Source organism: Mauremys reevesii, linkage group 14 (assembly GCF_016161935.1).
Source record: "Mauremys reevesii isolate NIE-2019 linkage group 14, ASM1616193v1, whole genome shotgun sequence".
Classification (NCBI taxonomy): Eukaryota; Metazoa; Chordata; order Testudines; family Geoemydidae; genus Mauremys; species Mauremys reevesii.
The window spans coordinates 41,664,524-41,682,074 of NC_052636.1; the positions used below are offsets into that span (position 1 = coordinate 41,664,524).

The window sequence follows — 17,551 nt, forward strand, 5'->3', positions numbered from 1 at the left end:
TGGACTCCCTGCGCCCACAGCTGGTGCCACGGACCCCTGGGCCTCCTCCCCACGATTCAATGCGGGTATTTATGGTATAAGTCATGGCCGGGTCATGGGCAATGAGCTTTGGGTTTTGCCCGTGATCTGTCCATGACATTTACTAAAAATACCCGTGATTAAATCTTCACCTTCCTCATTATCGATCAAATAAATCAAACGCCTCCACCTGCAAGTGGATTTTGCCCAGGACCCTCAGAGTCAGCAGCTGTTACGCCCCCACTGAGCTCTCTGGTCAGGTGTCCTAGCGCTGGAAGCCGCCTGTTTAGATCCTAAAATAGTGTTTTTGCACCGGGGGGGCTGAAATTTTGGACCGGACATTGTAGCTCCACCGTTATTTTACTGAATTGCTTCAAAACAGCAAGTCAAGAAAGTCTCCTAAGTGCCAGGCTCTCTGCCATGGAAACAGCTGCCCCTGCTCTGCAGGAGTCTGTGCGTTCCACCCAGCAACGCACACACCTGCTCCGCACTGAAGGGGGGTCAGACAGTGACAGGGTTGGTAACACAAATACTTCAGACTATTAACTCCAGGTCCCTTCCTTTCTTTAACCCAGGATGTGCCAGTCAACTGGTAACCATGCTGTTATCTTCACCTTAAAATACCTCTCAGTACATTTTCAGCAGCCCTCCACCCCCTGCCCTCCCTGCAGCCAGCCCCTGTCTCCAGCCAGCCCCGCACGCCCCGGCTCCAGCCAACCCCTGCTGCACCCCCCTGCCCTGCCTCCAGCCAGCCCCGCACCACCTGCCCTGCCTGCAGCCAGCTCTGCAACCCTGCCCTGCCCGCAGCCAGCCCCGCACCCCATGCCCTGCCTGCAGCCAGCCCCTGTCTGCCGCCAGCCCTGCACCCCCTGCCCTGCCTGCATCCAGCCCCACACCCCCTGCCCTGCCCGCAGCCAGCCCCGTCTGCTGCCAGCCCCGCACCCCCTGCCCTGCCTGCAGCCAGCCCCTGTCTGCCGCCAGCCCCACACCCCCTGCCCTGCCCGCAGCCAGCCCCTGTCATCCGCCATCCGCTCTCCCCATGGCCTGCCAGCAGCCAGCCCCTCACCACCTGCCCTGCCCGCAGCCAGCCCCTGTCTGCAGCTAGCCCCGCACCCCCTGCCCTGCCTGCAGCCCGCCCCTGTCTGCAGCCAGCCCTGCACCCCCTGCCCTGCCCGCAGCCCGCCCCGGTCTGCCGCCCGCCCCGCACCCCATGCCCTGCCCGCCGCCCGACCCGGTCAGCGGGCAGCCCTGTACCCCCTGCCCTGCCCGCACCAGCCCCTGTCTCCAGCCAGCCACGCATGCCCCGGCTCCAGCCAACCCCTGCTGCACCCCCCGGCCCTGTCTGCAGCCAGCCCCGGACCCCCTGCCCGCAGCCAGCCCCTGTCTGCAACCAGCCCCGCACCCCCTGCCCTGACCGCAGCCAGCCCCGCACTCCACGCCCTGCCTGCAGCCCTGCACCCTCTGCCCTGCCCGCACCAGCCACATCCTCCCTGCCCTGCCTGCAGCCAGCTCTACACCCCCTGCCCACAGCCAGCCCCTTCCACACCCCCTGCCCTGTCTCCAGCCAACTCCTGCCACACCCCCTGCCACTCACCCCTGCCTGAAGCCAGCCAGTCCCGCACTCCTCTGTCTCCAGCCCTGCCAACCCCTGGTGCACCCGCACTGCATCCCTGCCTGAAGCCAGCCAGCCCCACACACCCCTGTCTCCAGCCAGCCCCGCACCCCTTGCCTGCAGCCAGACCCTACCTCCAGCCAGCTCCTGCCCTGCCTGCAGCCAGCCCCATGGCCACTGGTGCCCTGCACTTCCCAGGGCAGTAACCCTGCACACCTGCTTCAATGAGGGGGGCACGGAGCAGCTGGGACCCCACATGTGCACACCCGAGGGTGACCAGACAGCGAGTGTGAAAAATCGGGACAGGGAGTGGGGGGTAATAGGATCCTAGATAAGAAAAAGACCCCAAAATTGGGACATCTGGTCACCCTAGCACACCCCCAGGACTCCTGAGTTCCATTGCTGGGTTTCCTATTGGTTCCACTGCTGGTTGTTTTCCTTTTCCTGGGGGACTCTGGGCAAGTTGCTCCCCCCCCCTCTAGGGCTCTGTCCCCAGCAGGCAAATGGGGATTTCGTACCTTCCCACTATTGGAAAGTGCTGGGAGAATCCCCCAGCCAAAGCTGCTCTGACAGAGCTAAGCAGCATCTGACCATTCAAGGTCGGAGCGCACTGCCCAGGAGGAGGAGTGTCTGTCTCTGGGATTTCACTTCAGCCCAGTCTAGAGAGCGGGGCCCAGCCATGGGGTTTGGCTCAAGAAGACCAAGTCTCCAATTTGTTACGGGTGTTTTGAATTCCAGTCCTGAGCTCCAAAGTGCTTGGTGTCAGTTGCACGTTTTAGAAGCAGGCTCTCCATTCCATTTTCTAAATCATTAATGAAACTATTGAATAGTACCGGACCCCAGACTGATCCCTGCAGGACCCACTAGGTGCACCTCTCTGTTGGGCAGCCAAACCTGGAGAAGGGCCCTTGGAGTCTGGGCTTTCAACCAGCTCTGCACCCACATGACACTTATTGCATCTAGACTGCATTTCCCTCATTTGCTTGTGAGAATGTCCTGCGGGACTGTGTCAAAAGCCTTAGTAACCCCGAGATAGATCCCATCTACTGTTTACCCACCTCCACTAGGCCCGGAACCCTGCCAAAGAAGGAAAGAGGATTGGTTTGGGATGATTTGTTCTTGACAAATCCATGCTCCCTCGTCCTAAGAACCAAATTATCCTGTAGGTGCTGCTGGAAAACTGATTGTTTAAGAATATATTCCAGTATCTCTCTAGCTATGGAAGTGAGGCTAGCTAGTCTGTAAGTCCCAGGGGTCTCTTTGTACCCCTTTGAAAGATAGGTCCTGTCTTGTTCATGGATGGGAAGATGTTCTTTTTCAGGGATCTCAGACAAGAACTGGGGCACAACACATGGTTTGTTAATGCCACAAAAATGGAGGCAGGAACCTCTTCTCTCCTGCTGGCAAAGAACCCCAGGTACCTAAAAGACAGGGACTCCCATCCCTGAATGGGCTTTAAAAAAAAAGCAGTGATTAAAAAGTTTGGCCCCAACCATTTCTTGTTTCCATAGACTAGACATTTTAGCAAACTTTAGAATTCCTTGGTGCAAACACCAAGAAACTCCCCTTTATCCTTCACAGAGGGCTTTAACGCCCCTTCTCTCACTCAGGCTCACGACTGCCCAGAGCTTGAGAATTGTCCCTGTTCCCATTGGACAGATGGGGAGGAGCCTGAGGCACAGAGAAGGGAAGTGACCTACCCAAGGGCCAGCAAGGCAGTGGCAGAGCCAGAAAGAGAAGCCACCAGTCCTTACTCCTGTTCTAACAAACAGCAAACCCCCAGAGGCAGGGATGGAGCCCAGGAATCGAGATGGTGGGGAAATTTCATTGAAACCGTTTGTCAGAAAATCCCATTTAGACTAAACCAGTTTGTTTCTCGAAATCATAACAAGTGGGATGAAAGTTCTTTGCAAAAATATTTTGTTGCAAAACAAAAGCATCTCCTGTTTGTCACAGTGCGTTCAATTGTCTCGTCACACACAAAGAGGAGACACTTCGATCTCAAACATTAGATAAGATGCTTCAGTCTGAGCTAAGTCGTTGCTGCTCTTAACAATTTCAAAATTAAAAAAAACCAAATCAATTAGAGTATTTCAGCTATTCTATTATGTCATAATCTGCTCTGAGTAAATGTGATAGGACACCTCATATTATGCACTACTCCTAGTGACACTCCAATGGATCCCCATCCTCCACCTACCGTGAGGTAGGTAGGAGCGGATCATTATTATCCCTCGTTGAAAGAGGGAGAAGCTACATGTGAGAAAGAAGTATTGACTTGTCTTAGGTCACACGCCCAGGCAGGGGCAGAGTTGGGAATAGGACCCAAGAGCTCTGATTTTCAAACTAACCATCGGATCTTGAATTTCAGACATTGAATAACCTGAATAAAGTGCTCTCAGATGAGCTCCAGACCAACAACAGTGCACAGGAATTATTCAGCAAGTATTTGAGGAGAACTGCAATGTTAGAGAGAATCATGAACTGCTCAGAGACCATTAATATAGAGAAGCAGCAAAATTCATCAAACATAGAACTGGTTCTGACTTATTTCCTTGGTCTTAAAAGAGACCAACAAGGACCTGAGTCTCCTCCCTGTCAATAACCCCATGCTCAGCCAATCAGGGTAGAGACTGAGGAAGGGAGGCTGAGGGTTCTCACCAGAGAGCCCAAAGGATGGCCCAGCTCACTGGTGGGGATCAAATACAATTCAGAATAAAATTTGGCCTCCTTAAGCTTGTGTTTTCCATGCCTAGAATTCAACTCTCACCAGATGGATCAGACTGAACAGGTTTCAAACCTCCAGGAGGCTCTTACCTTCTAAACAGGGACGGCTGTTTTCTAGTAAAATCACTAAAAGGGAAGGAGAAAACTTGAAAGAGGTTCCTCGTGGCGCTCATGTCCGTGAACCCGAATACTCTCTCAGTCCTCAAAGAGAGACCTGGAGAAGGAGACTTGCTGGAGCAAAGCCACAGGGGTCCATGTGGTTTCCCTGGACCCTTGCCCTTGTCCTGCCTGGCTGATGTCAGCATCTCTCTGTGAGGTCACCACCTCCCCACCACCTTGGACCAATAGTCTGAGGTCCTGCAAAAGGCCTTTGTGATGTCACTGCCACACCCCTCCCTTGCTGTGCCAATGTCCTGCCCCTGGCCAGGCACTTTGCAGGTTTGAGCTACTCCCTGTGGATCACCCCACTCACGGAGCGTTCGTTCTAGGCAGAACTGACACCAACTTGTCTGGCTGGGGTGTTCCCTGGAAGCAGAGCACAAGTTTGAAATACGGGCAGCATAGAGCCAATATTCATAACGTCAACTACAAAATGATACACATCTAGAGATAGCATCATTATAATCAGCCAATCAGAACCTCTCCATAGACCCTTACATGACAACCTTTCGACAATATTGGCTGCAAATATAGAACCGTGGTCGCAGCAGTGATCTATACAGTTACAGATTATGTCAATAACATTACAAGAAGTGACACGGCATCAGTGAGACTGATACTGGAATACTGCCTCCAGTTTTGGTGTCCTCATGTGAAAAAGATGTTGTGAAATTGGAGCTCGGGCAGCAAAAAGCCACCAGATGTTCTGAGGGCTGGAGAAAAATGCCTTCTAGTGAGCTATTGAAAGAGCTCAACCTGCTTAGCTTATCAAAAGAAGATTGAAAGGTGACTTCATTGAAATGCTGAAGTGCCTTAATGGAGAGAAAGGACTGGGTATTAAAGGGCTCTTTAATCTAGCAGAGAAAGGCTTAACAAGACCCAATGGCTGGAAGATGAAAAGAGACAAATTCATATTACAACTAAGGCACAAATATTCAACAGCGAGGATGATTCACCACAGGAACAAGATACCAGGGAAAGTGGTGGATTCACCATCTCCTGATGTCATTTCATGAAGACTAGATGCCTTTCTGGAATGTGTTTGCCCCAAAAGTAGCTCTTGTGTCATACAGGAGGCCTGTGATATGCAGGGGGTCAGATTAGATGCTCTAATGGTCTCATCTGGCCATAAAGTCAACTCATTTCTGAAAAACTGAGTGTAGCATTGGGAGCAGCGTCTGCTGTTTCCCTGTCTAGCCGGCTTGCTGCCTAGAACGAACGCTCCTTGGGTGGGGTGATCCCCAGGGACTAGCTCAAACCTGCAAAGTGCCTGGTCAGGGGCAGGACATTAGCCCAGCAAGGGAGGGGTGTGGCAGTGACATCACAAAGGCTTTTTGCAGGACCTCAGCCTATTGGTCCAAGGTGGTGGGGAGGTGGTGACCTCACAGAGAGATGCTGACATCAGCCAGGCAGGACAGGGGCGAGGGGCCAGGGAAACCTCAGAGACCCCTGTGGCTTTGCTTCAGCAAGTCTCCTTCTCCAGGTCTCTCTTTGAGGACTGAGAGAGTATTTGGGTTCATGGACGTGAGCACCAGGAGGAACCTCTTTCGAGTTTTCTCCTTCCCTCTTAGTGATTTTACTAGAAAACAGCCATCCCTGTTTAGAAGGTAAGAGCCTCCTGGAGGTTTGAAACCAGTTCAGTCTGATCCATCTGGTGAGAGTTGAATTCTAGGCATGAAAACACGAGCTTAAAGAGGCAGAATTTTATTGTGCACCTGGGATCTTGTCCCTTAGAATCACTGGGGCCATTAGGGTTTGTCCTTTTTGTTTCCCCTTTTCCTCCATCCCTCCCTCCCTCCTTTCTCTTCTTCTCTTGCTTATTTTGTCCTTTCTCCTGTTCTACTCCCAACACAGGGAAGAGGGGTGTGTGTGTGTGTGTGTGTGTGTGTGTTGCGGGGGAGGGCTAGGCAGCTCCCACTGTGGGAGGTCCACCCAAAAATGTGGGGCTGAAATAGTGCTCAGGCCATCAGGGCCGGATTAACCTTCTGTGGGTCCTGGTACCAAACATATTTGTAGGCCCCTATATAGTCACTGTGGGCTCCGAGTGTGGGCCTGGTGGGCAGTGCCATTGGTGCCATAGCAAACCCGGTACTGAACCTCAGAGACATTTTTCATTTTGATCACACACTCCTACATGACTATATGCATTGCCCTACACAGCTCCTTCAGCCCCCGGGTTTTCTCATTGAGCTGTACACCCATGTGGGTTTACCAGTATCCACAGTGAGCAGAACTTTCATAGTGATCAAGGAAACTCCCCACAGATTTATCTCCTTCCTCATTCAGACCTTCTCTAGCCATGTCTCCAGTACCCCCCATGTCACCAGTCACGGCATGTGGTCCTAGTCTCAGCTCAGTTCTAAAGCCAGCAGATACCTGATCAGTTCTGACAGATCCCCCCCCTCAGCCCCCATCCTGCCATGTGAGCCAGCCACCTGCAAACACCATCTCCCCAAAGTCAGGACTTAGCCCTTGGGGATCTGAAGCCACCAGCCGCTCTCCCTCTGCTCCCATCTACATGCTAGTCTGCTACCTGGTCACCACCACCTCTCCCCACGCTTGTTTCCTTTCCACTTTGGACATGCTCCCACCCAGCTGGAAGCTCCCTCTGCCAGCCTGACCTGCTCCCTCTTTCCCTGCTCCCCCTGACATTCCTGTCCTACTGGTGACCTCTGTTCCTTGAGGTGAACTCCAGTGTCTTTAGCTGCTCTAGCTTAATGGCCCCAGTAGTCACAGAGCCACCTGCAGCTTCTCTGGCTACAGCCATGGGGCCAGTTCCCAGAGGCCAGCCTTAGCCAGCTGCAGCTACTAGCCGCAGGAGGGGTGGCAATGCCAGGGCTGAGCCTGCTTCAACCTTGCAATGGCTGCACTAGGGACTCTAAATCCTCAGCCCTGGCCCTAGGCAGCTGCAGACTCTGGAGTTAGGCATTTCCCTCCTCTAGGCCATGGCTTTAAATACCCGCGATTCCATCACCTGCAGCAGAGGCCACCAATTCCCACGCCCCCCTCAGCCAGCACCTAGTCATGCAGAAAGTGCAGCCTGAGTGATTGTGGAGGCTGGGTGCCAGGAGGTTCCCGTCCCTGGGCAGCAGCCCTGCAACAAGCGCAGAGTTGGGACATTAGCCGTTACTGACAAGGCTTGTCTGTGTTCTTTTTTTTATCTCATTGTGAGGTGTGAGAAGTATGAACTGTTCAATAGGTTCCATTAGTTGGTTAATAAGATGTTTATGAAGTAAATCACTGGCTTTACAATAAGATCCAATCTGGAGCATATGAACTATTGACCCTGGACTCCATCTCTGAGAGGGGACTTGTTTACCATCAGGGACAGGCTCAAACCAGTCCAAACCGGTTTTTCCCGCCAAAACCAGCCCTCAGCGTTCCATCTCCTCAGCACTTTTCCCGCCACAGAAGTGATATAAGGACGTGCTCAGCGCCTGCGCGGGCCGTCCCCAGCGACGGCCCTCCACGGTCGGGTCTTCCCAGTGCTCCCGAGCCGAGAGCGACGAGCCCCTGGGTCCCGCCGTGAGACTGAGGAACAGGAGGCCTGTCACCCCCATTCCTGCCGTCCTGCATCCCTGGTGTCCAGCCTCCCACGGAGCCCCCGGGGAGTGAGAGACCCCGGGGGGGGCACTGGGGCTGGGCAGGAAAGTGACTCTGCCCCGGGGAACCTGGGAGAAGACTCCGCGCTGCCTCAGCCCCAGCGGGATTGGGGGGGCAGCGCCTGGGGCCTGGGGGGGGGATCCCCGGTGGTGTGGGGGGAGATGGGGGGTGTCAGGCAGGGAGGGGAGAAGCTGGAGTTGTAGGAGGGGAAGGTCAGTGGGACGCAGGGGGGGGGTTGAACTGTCTCTGGGCAGCCAGGAAATTCCCGGGGGGGGGGGAATGGCGGGCGGGCGAAGGGGGGAGGTGAGTTAATTGGATCCTGTCCCTGTTTGTGCCACTTGCCTCTCGCCCCCGATACAAATTCTCTCTAGTTCTGCCCCTTTTCGCTCAGTGTCTCACACGGGGCTATAAAAACTGGGGCGATTCCCCCTTTCCTCCAATGATCAGCTCTCCCACCCCCCCCGATTGCCCCCCGTCGCCCCATGAGTCTCAAACGTCAGTTTAAAATCTTCTCTAGTGAGGGGCATTTTCCCACCCGTTTTATCTGCAGCGATTTGTCCTTGTGTAGGTGGGAAATTGTTGCCCTGAGTCATTCCCCAGCACATGGCTGCCCCTGGAGTGGGGGTGGGATGGCTCAGTGGTGGGAGCACGGGCCTGCTAACCCCAGGGCCCGGAGCTGACTCCTTGCGGGGGCCATTTGGGGATTTAGTTGGGGATTGGTCCTGCTTTGAGCAGGGGGTTGGACTAGACACCTCCTGAGGTCCCTTCCAGCCCTGATATTCTAGGAGGTGCCGGGTCTCTGCCAGGGCAGGGAAGGGGCAGGGGAGCTGGAGCCGGGTCGCTTGGATGGGCTCTGCCCTTCCACCCCCATTGCACCCCCTGCCTGCAGCCCCCTGTCTGCACCCCCTGCCCTGCCACCCCATTGCACCCCCTGCCCTGCCCCCAGCCCCTGTCTGCACCCCTGCCCTGCCACTCCCCATTGCACCTGCTGCCCTGCCCCCACCCCTGTGTGCACCCCTGCCCTGCCACTCCCCATTGCACCCCTGCCCTGCCCCAGCCCCTGTCTGCACCCCTGCCCTGCCCCCATTGCACCCCTCGCCGCAGCCAGCCCCTGTCACCCTCCCCAGCCCCTGGCTGCACCCCTACCCCTATTGCACCCCTGCCCCAGCCCCTGTCTGCACCCCTGCCAAGCCACCCTCATTGCACCCCTGCACCCAGCCAGCCCCTGTCTGTACCCCTGCCCTGCCACCTCCCTGCCCCAGCCCCTGTTTGCACCCCTGCCCTGCCACCTCCCCTGCCCCCAGCCCCTGTCTGCACCCCTGCCCTGGTACCCCATTACACCCCTACCTGCAGCCAGCCCCTGCCACCGTGCCCCAGCCCCTGCCGCACCCCTGCCCTGCCACCCCTGCCCCCAGCCAGCCCCTTTCTGCACCCCTGCCCTGCCACCCCATTGCACCCATCGCCCGCAGCCCCTGCCTACAGCCACCTCCTGCTCCCAGCTGCCCCCTTGTGTGAGTGTCTGCACCCCCGCTCCTCCTGCCCACAGCTGCCCCCTGCCACCCTCCCCACCCGCAGCCTCTGCCGCCCCCTGCCTCCAGCCAGCCCCTGTCTGCACCCCCTGGCCAGAGCCAGCCCCTGCCATCCGTCCTGCCACAGCCCCTGCCACCCCCCTTACCTCCTGCCACAGTCCCTGCCCGCAGCCCCTGCCATCCCCCGACCCCAGACACAGCCCCATTCCCCCCCACAGCCAGGCAGCACCACCAGCCCACAGCCAGCTCCTGTTGCAGCCAGCCCGTGTCACACTCCCTGCCTCCAGCTAGCCCTGCCCCACGCCCCTGTCTGCAGCCAGCCCCATGGCCACAGGTGCCCTGCAGTTCCCAGGGCACTAACCCTGCACACCTGCTTCAATGAGGGGGGCAGGGAGCAGCTGGGACCCACACCTGTGCACACCCGAGGGTGACCAGACAGTGAGTGTGAAAAATCAGGACAGAGGGTGAGGGGTAATAGGATCCTATATAACCCCAAAATGAGACTGTCCCAATAAAATTGGGACATGTGGTCACCCTAGCACACCCCAGGAGTGGCGGGGACCCACACATGGGAAATGGAGCTCAGGACTAGTTCAGGCCCATCTTTGTAAAAAAGAACTGTAGGTCGGGTTAACATACATCTGTATTTTCCCAGAGATGTCAGGCTTTTAGGTTCTTAAATCGCTGTCTGGGTGGTAAATTTTAAAAATTCCTCCCGGGAAAATACGGACGTATGGTAACCCTATTGGTACAAAAAAATCCATACTGTGGCACATCTCTTCAATCAGAACTTTTTATAGGGAACCGGTTGTTAAGATTTTCGCAGCTCATCACTGGAAGGGAGGCGCACGTGTCCCCCGTGGGGACTGCCCAGACCCCCGTTTCCCAATCCCAGTTGTTGCCCCCTAACTACCAACACAGTTGTCCCCAACCATCAGTTGCCAGTCACCCGCCCATCCCCCACTGCTGCCCCCTTCCCTCATCCAGGAACCTTTCAGCTCCCCCTCCCTTGCCCTTTTAATCAGCTCCTCAAAGGGCTCCCTGCTGCCCATGGGAATGGTGGGGGTGGGGCAACCATCACTTTGTGTTTATGTATTGGACAGTTGTATAAAATCCAGTCCAACAGTCCCTCTTTTCCACTAGTTCGTTAACAGCAATATAAAATCCCCTCAGATCTTGGTGTTTTTCTCTCATGTTATCAAATACGCAGTTTGTGACACATTTTCTGTGCAAATCTCAAAGATTCATATAAAATAACCTAAACGTTTGCCCCACTGCTCTCTAGTTGTCTATTTCTAATTGAATATGCCCTGTGATTTCCCCGTCTCTCTAATTATAAAATACCAAGAAAATCTCAGATTTACACCTTTTCTCAGATTCTTGAACCTGGATATAAAATGTTGGCAAATGTTGCCCATTTCCTCTTTATTCATTTATCAGATATTGATGTGAAACACTCAGATTTTACCTCCTATCAACAACTGATATAAAATCCCTCTGATTTTCCACTTTCCTCTCTATAATTTGCAAAATGGATCCAAAATCTCTCAGATTTCCACCCTTTCTCTTTCATTTCTGAACGTTGCTCTCAAAGCTCAGGTTTTGCCTCTTTCTGTGTCATTATCAAATGTCAGTTAAAAATCCTCTCGGGTTTGGGGCTGTTCCCCGTGTTTCTAAATCCCAGCAACTTCTTCCTTCGAGGGAACCTGTTGCCCTGAGTTCTTCTCCATCCTGGATGTTGTAGGGAGTTAAATTGCCCAGAGATCATCTTTCCTGTCTCCTTTGTGAATCATTTGTTCCTCCTTTACCTCTGTTAAAATGTTTGCGAAGAAAGAGACCAGCCAGATATTTAATACACATCAAAGCCAGAGGCCTCCCACTGTGGTTATCAGTGGTTCCCAGCTGGTAACGGGAGAGTTGGCTGGACCCTTTTCTTTGTTCACCTGGAACGGGATGAGGACGTCACTCTGAGTGCAGTCTGGGTCCAGAAGTAGCCCAAACCCCATGGCAAATGGCCTCTGTGAGGAGTTGCTTCCCGCAGTGCTAAGATGCAGCCACCACTGGGGTGGATCCATGGTGGCCATTATTTGCTAGTGACAGGCATGGACGTTTCTTACCTATTTTGTCCCTCCAGGCCTTCCATACTCCAGTTCAAGAGACATCCCCAGGGCTCCTCTGCCTGTGTGACTGGCCAGCAGGGGCGGTGGTCACTTTCTATCCACTTCTCAGGCACTGTGAGGTAACAGTGTTGCTGGGTGGGGTGGGGCTGGGGGAGATAGCAGCTGAAGGGGATTGTGGTGGGGAGGCCTCTGGGTGGCTGGGCAGGGGGTACCCTAGTGAGGTTGGTGGGTTCTGGAGATTTGGGGTTTCAGGGGGTGGCTGTGATGTGCCCAGCCCTGAGGCTGTGGGTCCTGGAGGTGGGTATTGCTGGGGGCCTGGTGGCTGCAGAACAGCTGGGGTGGGCGTCTCTTGGGGAGGCGGGACAGGGGGTTAGAGGGAGCCTGGTGCTGTGCCAGGGGCTCTGTCTGGGCTTCCCCCGCAGACTCCTGGGATCGCTGCCAAGCCCAGTGCACAGAGTGTGTGTGGGAGAATCCCCGGTGCTAGGCCAGGGGGTGCCCCTGTAAAGCATCAGGGGATCCCGCAGGGGGGCGGAGGGGGTGCCAGGCAAAGGGCAGGGCAGATCCTGCTGGAGGGCGGGGAGGGGGGGATCCTAGGCAGGCAGTGAGGGACTGAGTTCCCAGTGGGGGTCCCTTTTGGGGGGTCTCTGGCTGTTGGGGTCTCTTGGTGGGGGGAACCCTTTGGGATTCCCAACCTGGCAGTGATGGTCTGGTGGGGGTTCTCTGGCCAGTGGGGCTCTGAGGGGTATCTGAGCTCCCTGGCCAGGGACTCTGGGGGCTGGGTCCCAGGGAATATCTGGGCGGGGAGAGCTGAGGCTCTGCGGGCTGCTCCTGACCTCGCTTCTTCTCCCTGATTAGCTTATGCCAGAATCCTGGCTCCAAGCACTGCCCGACATTCCCCGGCCAGGCCCAGTCACTGTGATAACTTTCTAGCCGCTTATCAAACACTGTGAGGTGAAAATCACAGATTTTTGCTCTTCTCCCCTCTTGAAAACTGCAGGAACTTCCAGTTCCATTGTCCTAGATTGTCCAGTCCATTGTCCAGTCCTTGTCCTAGATCTGGGGGGTGAGGGAGGTGGGAGGGGGGTCAGCGCTGCCGCACAATGGTCTCTTCCCCAGCGTTCTGGACTCATTCTTTCTGAACTCTGGTTTCATTGAGACCATTGTTAATCCAGAGTCACTGTATGGAAAGACAAGGAGTGACTCCGGATGGACAGTGGGGCAAATGAGATCAGCAATTCTCCCTGTGAGGAGGGGCTCTCATTAGCTGCTCTCCCCAGAGAGCTAAAGGAGGGAAGCTGCTCAAACGCTCTGTCCCTCTCTGCTCAGGATACTGGGGTTCAGCTTCCTGGGTCAGAGGCTGCAGCCTCCATTGTGATCTGGGAGACCAGGCTTAGCAGCTGCTGCTCCCCCAGCGGGGTTCTGTGCTGGGAAGTGACCTGAATTAAAGCTGCTTCTCTGCCCGGCCCAGGGGATGACTTTCTCCAGCTGGTCCTAGCCCCCTAGGGCAGCCCTGGGCCCTGTTAATACTAAATTCTGAGCCAGAGTCTCTAGGTAACTGACAGACTTCAGGGAAAGTGCTGGGGACTGGCAAGAAAGTGACTCTGCACAAACAGCCCTCCACATTTCTCCTCCCGTATCAATTGCCAGGAGAAAATCCAGCCATGGGAGAGCAAAGCCCCAGGAATGGGACTGTCCCAGACAGAGGGGCAGAGAGAGGACAGAGGAAGGAGAGACTGAAAGGGGCAGTGGTAGAAATGAGTGGAGGGAGAGATTTCCAGCTCTCTAGTCCACCCAGACACATGTATTGCTGCATCCCTGGGCAGAACCACTTTCCAGTGAACAAAACAAGGATCAGACAGAGGAAAAGCCAGTTCCTGACTCCATATTCCCCCTGCTGGGGTGTGGCTGCCGTGGGGTCAGTGTCCGAGGGATCCCCCACAGTGACTCCTTTGGTTCTGCTCTTTTCTAGCCTTGTGTTCAGAGACTATGTTACGCAGTGAGGGGAGGGAGAAGGGAGGTTAAAAATGTCTCTGTGGGCTTAGCCTGGCAGGAGGGGCCAGATCTACATTGTAATAAACAGATTGAGCATTTCCCAACATGGCAGAATCTAGGTGTCTGTCTGCAGGAAAAGGCCTGGGGATTCTGATGTGTAATTAACTAAAACCGGTTCTGAAACGCCCACAACTGCCCTTCTCCCCCAGACAGGCTGCAGAATGACGTCCATGTTTTGCTCCAGCTCATCCCAGCCTGGCATGGGACAGGGAAGAGAAATGGCTGCAGTGGAGCCAACTCAGGTAGAGATTGTCGGGGGGTTGCTGGTGGGTTCCTGCTGGAGGAGAGGGACAGGAAATACACCGGAGATGGGAAGGTTTGCACAGTCTGGTTTGGAGGTTGGAGCGGGGCAGGAAATTCACAGCGTGGGGAAAGGAGGAGGCCAGGGTGTAGCAAACCTGCTGGGAGTTATTTAATAAGTGGCCTAGATTCTAGGCACAGACCCAGGAGGTTCGGCGGTGGAAATGCCCTAATTTGTGAAGAAAGAAAATAGCCCACCTACATGGAGCTAGTCAAACTGACCAGACTCCCAGTGCTGGAGCCTGAGCTCACTAACCAGCGGCTGCTGTGAGATATGAAGGGGGCACCCATGAGTCAGGCTTATTGGAGCTGCCTCTCCCTTCATATCCTGCTCCTCACAAGGAGGAGGCTATTGGGCTTCCCACCAGGGAGCTCTCCCTGGACCCTGCTAGGGGCTCCATCTCCTGTATCAGTCGGTGGCCAGTAGGGGTGTGATGGATCTGCTGGGAGAGACAAGGGGCTCTCGCTTCGTCCCCTCACCCTGGTATTTGCTGGATACGCTGAGCGGGGTCGGGGTGGGACTCTGTTGACTGCGATCCACCCAGAGCTTCCATTTGATTGGCTCCTCTCTGCCACAAATAGTGGGGTTGTGAGTGGGGCAGCAGGTGCTAAGTGTTGGACTCTTGCTCTTTCAGGGGCCGGTGACCTTCAAGGAGGTGGCTGTTCATTTCTCCAAGGAAGAGTACACTCTGCTGGACCCCACTCAGAGAGCCCTCTACTGGGATGTCATGCAGGAGAACTATGAGATTGTGACCTCGCTGGGTAAGGGTTCCTGTCCCCTCCGTTCTTGGAAGGGGAAATGAAGAGTTAAGGTTCACGCCAGCCCCACAATGCCACCTCTACTCTCTCCTGTTTCAGCATCACCCCAATATGCCAGTGACACACACACACTACCAGAGACCCTCCCCTGCTGCCGAACACTTTGGGAACAGAGCACAGGAGCCGTATCGCACAGTGTCAAATAGCTCCTCTTTACTCAAGTAAAACTGGGGGTTAGGTCCAGCGTAATGAACAGAAGCTTCCCCCGGCTTTCTCTCAAACCCTGAGCCTTCTCTACCCAAACCAGAAAGTGCTTGGGATGTAACAAGCAGGCGGCTGGAGTCAGAGCTGCTGGTCCAGGGTTACTTTTCACACAGACACTTGGTGCGTCCTTGAATGCTGGCTGGGGTATCCAGACAGGGATCTCCAGCAGCAGAACACTGAATCTCACCCAGGGTTACAGATGACACAACTCACTGATCTTGATTGCGCCCCAGCATGTGAAAATGGCCTAGGTTGGTAGTGACATTTCTTGAGACATGCAGAGTCTTGCTCCCATATCACCAGGTGTGATAACGATAACAGGAAAGGCCGAATATGGAAAACTGATTGTTCAGCTTGCTTTTGACCTGCATCATATTTTGCAATATATTCCAAGTAAGGAAATTAACGTGCAACGTATGTGTCATTGTTTGGGGGTTTAAGCTTTAAAAGGCTTGTGTGATTTTTAGCTCAGGGGGACAGTATTCCAATAGCTGTTGCTCCCTGTGCACTTTTAACCAAGAAAAGAGCCTCAGGCTAAGCTGATTCAAAATCAATCATGTGGTTGTTTTCCACAACAGCTTCAAGAGGTCCCTGTGATGGAATGTAAATGTCTTCTTCACACCTTCCCCCTGCAAGAGAATGGCTGTTTGACCAGCTGTTTGCCTTGCTGTCTCTGAGGAACTGCTCTGTGGGTGTTCCCCAGAATTGTAACTTTTTCAGTAATCTCATACAGTAAAATCTCATAACTTTACATACAGTGTTACTACACATTTTAACAGGAGGATAATATTCAGTAGGTTACGCGTTTTCAAATGATACCTCACAAGCCATACTGTGTACAAAATTGATCATAATTTTCTAGAAGAGTGAACACAGGGGTATAGACTGACACAGTGTCTGTGTGTGTGTTCCCAGCAGATATGTGGGTATTTCAATCCCTCATAAGCATAGTGTTCAGCATCTTCAAGGACCTGGGGTACTGGTCCTGGGAATTCACTGTTTTACCAAGTGTGACACTGTATGGAATTGTGAGACACTTTGGTATTAATAATAAAATAATAATATAATCTGATAAAATTGCAATGAATTGTGCTAGATATGCCATGCCAGGTGTCAGTGAAAATGTTATGATTTGCCAAGTATGATAATATTGTTTCTATGTTTGTATCACCTTTGTATTGTGAGTTATAGATATGTAGGGTATATCTATAACTATATCTATACCGAATGGCTGGGCAGCAGTTCTGCAGAAAACGACCTAGGGGTTACGGTGGACGAAAAGCTGAATATGAGTCAACAGTGTGCCCTTGTTGCCAAGAAGGCTAATGGCATTTTGGGTTGTATAAGTAGGGGCATTTCCAGCAGATCGAGGGACGTGATCATTCCCCTCTACTCAGCACTGGTGAGGCCTCATTTGGAGTACTGTGTCCAGTTTTGGGCCCCACACTACAAGAAGGATGTGGATAAATTGGAGAGAGTCCAGCGGGGGGCAACAAAAATGATTAGGGGGCTGGAGCACATGACTTATGAGGAGAGGCTGAGGGAACTGGGATTGTTTAGTCTGCAGAAGAGAAGAATGAGGGGGGATTTGATAGCTGCTTTCAACTACCTGAAAGGGGGTTCCAAAGAGGATGGATCTAGACTGTTCTCAGTGGTAGAAGATGACAGAACAAGGAGTAATGGTCTCAAGTTGCAGAGGGGGAGGTTTAGGTTGGACATTAGGAAAACTTTTCACTAGTAGAGTGGTGAGGAACTGAATGGGTTACCTAAGGAGGTGGTAGAATCTCCTTCCTTAGAGGTTTTTAAGGTCAGGCTTGACAAAGCCCTGGCTGGGATGATTTAGTTGGGTTTGGTCCTGCTTTGAGCAGGGGGTTGGACTAGATGACCTCCTGAGGTCCCTTCCAACCCTGAGATTCTATGATTCTGTATTTCCAGACTTGTGCAGTGTTTCTGGGTGACACCCCCAGACATATTGACATCAACACTGCCTAGCCTGTTTGATGGCCCATTGAGGGTCATCAGCTGTACAATGAGCCCATGGAAAGGACCAAGGTGATTCACCTATTGAGTCAGCAAGACATGTCAGGGTATGCCTGTCTACTGAGAACTCCAAGGCTTTTCCATGCCACATGCTGTGAATCTTGTGTTTGGGACACAGGAAGTACAAGCCACATGGCAAAAGGAATATAAAGGGCAGCTGCATCATCTCCATTTTATCTGCAATCCCCCTTCCTACCTCTGGAGCAACTTCTCTACAAACTGAACTCTGGAACAAAGGACTGAATGACCCATCCAATCTGTGGATGTGTTCCAGATGGACTTTCAAGCCAGCAACTCACCAATACTGCTTAGAATGGGGGGAGGGATAGCTCAGTGGTTTGAGCATTGGCCTGCTAAACCCAGGGTTG

General features: G+C 53.7%; 1 pseudogene; it reads left to right on the plus strand.

The window, feature by feature from the left end:
* LOC120381361 overlaps positions 1-17,551 on the plus strand; it is a 31,651-nt pseudogene that overhangs the window by 3,981 nt on the left and 10,119 nt on the right.